The sequence below is a fragment of the Morone saxatilis genome, unplaced genomic scaffold, assembly GCF_004916995.1.
Source record: "Morone saxatilis isolate NCDOM2014 unplaced genomic scaffold, NCSU_SB_2.0 Contig15, whole genome shotgun sequence".
Taxonomy (NCBI): Eukaryota; Metazoa; Chordata; class Actinopteri; family Moronidae; genus Morone; species Morone saxatilis.
In genome coordinates this window covers 1956070-1961981 of record NW_023339707.1, presented here as the reverse complement: position 1 = coordinate 1961981, position 5912 = coordinate 1956070, and positions in this window count along the sequence as shown.

The window sequence follows — 5912 nt, the reverse complement described above, 5'->3', positions numbered from 1 at the left end:
TTTACCAATTCCCATTTAATTTGATAAATGTGTACATTTATTTGTATAATGTAATTTAGTCAGTAATTTTAACAGAAAAAACATTGAGTGTCAGGTTGTGATTTTTTATTTTGTAAAGATATAAAAGGCTCACTTTAAAGCCATTTTCAAGGTGTCTATACAACAAATGACAATAGTGTATGTTTATATATTTATATTTATTTGTATAGGCGCCAATTCATAACAGAAGTTATCTCAGGACACTTTTCAAATAGAGCAGGTCTAGACGCGAAACTCCTTTTAACCTAATAGAGTCCCTAAATCTGATATACTTTAACATGGTGTAAATATCAATGTTTGTTGTTTATTTTTCACGTTAATTAGAGTTTCCATGCCAAACGAATTTATTACAGCCACAGTCGCAGACACAGAGAAATTGAAGGATCCTCCTTCAGGTAGTATGGGAAGTCCAAGCAAAGCAACGCTCTTCTCTCTGATTTGAAGTCTCATAACACAACAACAACAAAAGAAGACAAATTGTATCAACATGCCCATGGTAATTCTGAACCACACGGGGTTGCTGCTGTGGTCACTTAGCGACAAATTAAAACTGTGGTTTAGAACAGATTACAATGTGGTATGCTCAATGGATATGGTTGCTCCTGTCAAGAATGACACTTAAGATGTTTAACTGACATGAATTGTAGCCTTATACAAGCTCATCATGCATCAACACAATGTAGTAAAAATTGCTTTACTGTCCTTAAACTTGTATGTCAAGGGGCTGAAGCAGAGTACGCAGGTCTGCACTGGTGGCTACTTCGGCTCTGTACCATTTCCAGTAAGGCTGCGGGACATATTTGTCCAGTCCACTCCTAAGAAAGAGCCCGTGGGAGTTCAGTTGCATAAACTCTGCACTGATCTGTAGGGAACAAATTATTAGTCGTTCAGTGGTTTCCTTACAACATAAAATACATTGAAGAGCAAAGAAGTCAGCTTTGGCTCTCCACGAGGCCAAAAACTCAAATCTAGCCAATCTGATTAGTTTAAAAAAATATTTAAAATAATAACTTCACTTTCACACCCACTTTTTCACTGGCTTATGTAGCAGAATTTGGGATGAAATCAAAAAAAGAGTGAGACATCATCTTTCTACTGTATCTCCATTTGTCTTTAGCACTGATACTGGACACTCAATAAACTTAATGATTAGAATTGGGACATACTTTTGTACTGTAAACTCCTTTCAACCATACAAGGCTGAAACAAAAATTATGTCACTGTCTAGCGTGTTATACTAGACAGTGCACATAATTTTTTTTCAGCCTGGTTATGAGTTGAAGGAGTTTAAGTAGCAAAATGTATGTCAATTCTTAATCATTAAGTTTTATTGAGTGTCCAGTATCAGTGGTAAAGACAAAATGAGCATAGCAGTAGAAAGATGATGTCTTACTCCTTTTTTGATTTCTCCCAAATTCTGCTAGCATAAGCAGTGAAAAGTGTGTGAAAGTGAAGTATTATTTTAATATTTTTTAAACCTAATTCAGGATTTGCTAGATTTGAGTTTTTTTGGCCTGTGAGAGCCAAAGCTGACTTCTTGCTCTCCAACTGTATATTTATGTTGTGGAAACCAAACTGATACGACTTAATAATTGTTTGTCCTACAGATCAGTGCAGAGTTTTATGCAACTGAACTCCAGGGTCTTTCTTAGATGGACTGGACCAAATTGTCCCCGAGCCTACTGGAAATGTAGCAGAGCGAAGTAGCACCAAGTGGCAGACCCCCTGCGTACTCTGGCTTCAACCCTTACATAACAAGTAAGGACCAAGTAAAGATTTTACACATTGTGTTATGACATATGAGCTTTATAATGCTACAATGTCTGTCAGTTAAACCATCTTAAAGGTTCATTTTGACAGAGCAGCCATATCCCATTGAGCATACCAACATTGTATAAATCATGTTCTAACACAGTTTAATTTGTCGCTAAGTGAGAAGCAGCAGCAACCCCAAGTGTTGTCAGAATTGACATGGGTGCTTTGATTACATTTGTCCTCTTTTGTTGTTGTTGTGTTATGAGAACTTCAAATCAGAAGAGAAGAGGCAGTTGCTTTGCTTGGACTTCCATACTACCTGAAGGAGGATCCTTCAATGTTTCGTCTGTGTCTGCGAGGTGTAATTTAAATTCGTTGGCATGGGAAACTCTATATTAAGGTGAAAAATAACAACAACCATGATATTTACACAATGTTAGAAGGTATATCAGATTTTAGGGGACTCTATTTAGGTTAAAGGAGTCGGTTAACCTGCTCTATTTGAAAAGTTCGCTGAGATAACTTCTGTTATGAATTGGCGCTATACCAAATAAAATATATAATATATAATTTCATAACGTATGTTGTCATTTGTGTATAATCAGCCTGAATGGATTAAAGTGAGCCTTTATATCTAAAAATAAAAAATCACAGACCTGACCAGCTCAATGTTTTTTTTGCTTAAAATTATCTTGACAAATACATTATAAAATAAATGTCAATTTACAAATTGAAATGGTGAAATTGGTAAATGTATGGTATATGCTTGATTTCTGACTTATCTTTATTATGTGCTTTAGCCTGGCAAGTTCAGAAAGAGGAGGTAACAAAAGGAGTGGACATTGGCCTTCTGATGTTCAGAGGAAGTGGAGCAAGCAGGAGTTGTTGGCAAAAGAGGCTGTTAATGTTGCCTGTGTCCTGGAGGAGGCACATGATTCTGCACGATCTAAGAGAGTTGCTAATGCATTCGCAACAATGATGGGTCTGCTTTATTGCCTCAACATAGACTACCCCAAAGGACTGAAATACACCTTTTCGAATCATACCAGAAAGTTTTCATGGGCATCGGAAGTGGCAACTGTTCGCCCCAAAGTTAATGCAATTCGAAACAAACTGCGCTTCAAGGCAAGTGTAGTGACAAGTTGGCCAGTCATCACATGTTTAAGAAGAGTCAACCAAAAGAAAAATGTCTGTATAACTTGTTTTGTAAATGTGGCAGTATCGCTGTTGTAGTAACGTATGTACCTTTTTTTCAAATCAGTTCTTTTGTTTCACACATACTTCATACCATGAAAATTCTTGCATGGTAAACCATAAATTAAGTTTTACAGTTTTGATTATGTAAATGTTAACAGCTAAACATGTTAATATCTAATATTTATATTCATAATAATTATGCATTGGCCATCATGGTAGGTAATACAAAAAGGCCAAACCAGTTTTGCAAATTCAATAAAATGGCCATTCTGATGGTCTTTGATGTTGAAGAATAGTTTTTTATGTTGTACTAAATAGATTAAGTTGGTGTGGAAAAAGATGATGTACAATTTTTTATTGAATGAACTTAAATGTTCACTTAGATTAACTATTCAGGGAAAAATACCTGGCTGCCTTAAAAAAATAAGTTAATTCAGCAGTTTTTATTACTATGTTTACACAACAAGAAATTCTAAGTTATTGTACAACATGCTTAGTTTGAACAACTTTTTTTGTTAGGTTTGTACAATTTTTTTGTTAGGTGTTGTTACACTTTTTTTTAGGTTTGTACAACTCAAGAATATCGTTCAAGTTTGTTGGTTTTACTGGTCATATTTATGTTGTCTAAACTAGGATTTAGGTTTGTACAACTTGAAATCATCTGTTGGTATCACTAAACAAACTTGATTAAACTTAAAATCTAAAGTTGATGGGACTAATTTCACAGCTTAACCTTTGTCACCCCACTATTTATTCTAAGTTTAAGAAACTCAAGATATATGTTAAAACAACTTAGTTACTAAGTTGGCTAAACTCAACAATTTTAAGCTTAAATTGTTGTCCAACTTAAAAATTGTTTAAGGCAGCCAGGTTACAATATTATTTATAAGTTGAACGAGCCAATTTTTTTTTACAGTGTATTTCCATAAAAATATGTTAACCAGACCCAGATCAAACCAGGTCAATAGATGGTAGATTTTTTAATCCCTGAAGGGAAATTGGGTCGTCATCAGCAGCCACATATATATTCAGTCTACTTGGGTTGGTAAAGTCCTGTTATATTGTCACAGGTCTGTGTGTCAAATATCATTAAATCTTTCTTTGCTAACTTAACTGTTTTCAGATTAAACACGCAGGGTTTTAAAATAATTCATTTGAAACTTATGCTTTTTGCAATTTTGAAAGTGTACAGCAGTGGTTCTTAACAGGGGTCTGGGAACCCTAGGGGTCCTAAGAGGAGTTCCAGGGAGAGAAAAATTAGGATTATTAATTTCATGATAATTTCATTGACTAGAGGTTATCAGCGATGAAATAATGTGTAAAGCCCCCGTGTAGTGTTCATAGGTTCCAGAGCTCTCCACTGTTAATCTACCAATCTACAGTGGCAGAAAGGATACGTATGAGACGGAATCCGCTCAGACCTACATTTTATCACATTATGGCTCCATGGTCAGATGTCACATGCAAGTCGGTGGCCGTGAGTGTGTTCAAATGTGAGAGTCCTTAAGGGTCTTTACACACTGGGGGCGAGACCAAACAAATGAGCGGTGGAAATGTGAAATAACTCGCGCTGCAAATTAGCATGCAAAACTATTCATACTGCAGCAATGTGAATTTGTGACCGCAATAAAAAACATAGAATCCACATACACTACTGTAGACAAAGCAGGACAGGGGACTGTCGAAAAAATGGCAGGAGCTTGCAGGCTCCCACGGGGCACCACTGCTGTCGGGAATGGTTTGCAAATAGAGAGGTCGGCACTCACTGGGTCATTTCAGCTGCCTGTCCCGGAGCTTTGGCCGTTAAGATGTATGAATAATGTTAAAACACTATAGTCACACTAACAAACTAATCAAGGCAGGGGTAAGAGGCAGCAACTCCAAGTCAGTTTTTGTGGGCTTGAAGGGAGCAGAGATTATACAACAGCTTCAGTTCCCTGTGCAGAGGCATCATCCCAACTCACTTCTGTCACATTGTCTTTGAATTTTATGTCCCTTTTCATATAAGACAAGGGTGATAAGAACATAAACAATCAGCAAGTCACCTTGAGCGTGACATGACGTATATTCGGCCATTCGATTGGGTCATATCTTTTTCATGTGCAAAAGCTCAGAAAAATCAACCAAAACCCCCAAAAATAATTACATTGCTTTTTCTCTGCATCATATTTGTGTTCTGCGGAAAAGTAACCAACAAAACATATATGCAAAGTGCAATTAATAGGCCCAAACAAAACGGGCGCCTGAGTGTGTAAAGGCTTTAAGAGGGGACAACATGACTGTCCAGGACGGATTTAATTTTAAGGACAGCTTTGGTAAGGCCATATGCCTGTGTACAGTATGTGCCTGAGTGCTTGGTTCTGTCTCTCTCTGGGGGTGGCTTATTTTCAGGAATACAGAGAAGCCATTGCTTGGCTGCTATGGAATAAAACAATGCCTAGAGTGATTTTGTCCTGAAAGCTTAAAGGCTGTTGGTTGCTGTAATACATTATAAGAGTGCGCGCTCCAAGGATCCCATGATTTGGGGCAAGATGTGACTCTATCAGGTTTGGCAGACATCTCAATTAGTTGGGAGGGTACGCCTAACTCTTTATGGAGTTCAGAGCCAGTGGGCCCTGGTTTGTGTACAGTATGGTTTGAGGCAGCATTCAATGGATAAAACTACTACTAACTAGAAAATACTAAGCTACTGGGAACCAGGAAAAGACATTATTAGAACTAGAAGCTTTTTGTTTTTTGTTATATAGTGGGGCAGGGTTTATCTTATTATAGCATATGGACAATATTATAATTACATTAATATTTTGAACCACGCGTGGAATTTATAATTCCCTTGAATTTGTCCACATTATGCATCTATGTTGAAGAAATGCATGACCAAAACAGACCTGGGGATATAACAGTTTTTGTTCTTTGCTATG